We start from the raw sequence: 705 nt of genomic DNA, 5'->3' as shown, positions 1-705 counted from the left end.
CTAGCATACCCAAGGAATTGTCCAGCTTTCAGTTGAGAAAGAAACTGGTCATTTTTCTTTTGGAATCTTTACTTTTAAACTGTTAATTTTTATCTTTTTTATTATTTTGAGGAGGTAACCCTAAAATCTTTTTGGGATAAGAGCTCCCAAATACTTTTGACATTTTTGGTCTTTGGGACAGAGTACTTTGCTAAAAGGCCCAAGGACATTTTGACTTTTAGCCAAGAGAGAAACTGGCTACTTTTGTTTGAGGTCTTTTTACCCTAGCTGCCTAGCCAATTTCTATCTCTTATTCTTATCATATCACCCTCTGAATAGGTTACCCAAATTGCCAATAGGGAATTGGGACGCAGATCGCTCTGGCTTCTTCCATGCTGAACAGGGACACAGGGTGAGGCAACTGGGGTACCCCCTTCAGTGGGTCTATCTAAAAGACTTCCAAATTGCATAACTCGTAACTATAGGGAGAAAAAGAAGGTCCTTGACCAATTCCTGGGAGATATGACAGAGAAGTAAAGGCAAGAATAGTTAGCATTACAAGTGTTAGACAGGGAACCAGAAAAAAGTCACAACAGGGAAAATTTCAAATGTCCATTGGAATTTCTTGATGAGAGCTTCTAAAAGCATCCCTCTATTAGGTTCCTCCTCACTTCTCAAGGCTGGACTCTAGAGTGGATTCAGGATTTGCTTTCAGATATTTTGATA

The sequence above is a fragment of the Nannospalax galili genome, unplaced genomic scaffold, assembly GCF_000622305.1.
Source record: "Nannospalax galili isolate Female #2095 unplaced genomic scaffold, S.galili_v1.0 scaffold388, whole genome shotgun sequence".
In the NCBI taxonomy this organism is placed as follows: Eukaryota; Metazoa; Chordata; class Mammalia; order Rodentia; family Spalacidae; genus Nannospalax; species Nannospalax galili.
Note: the sequence above shows the minus strand (reverse complement) of the source record.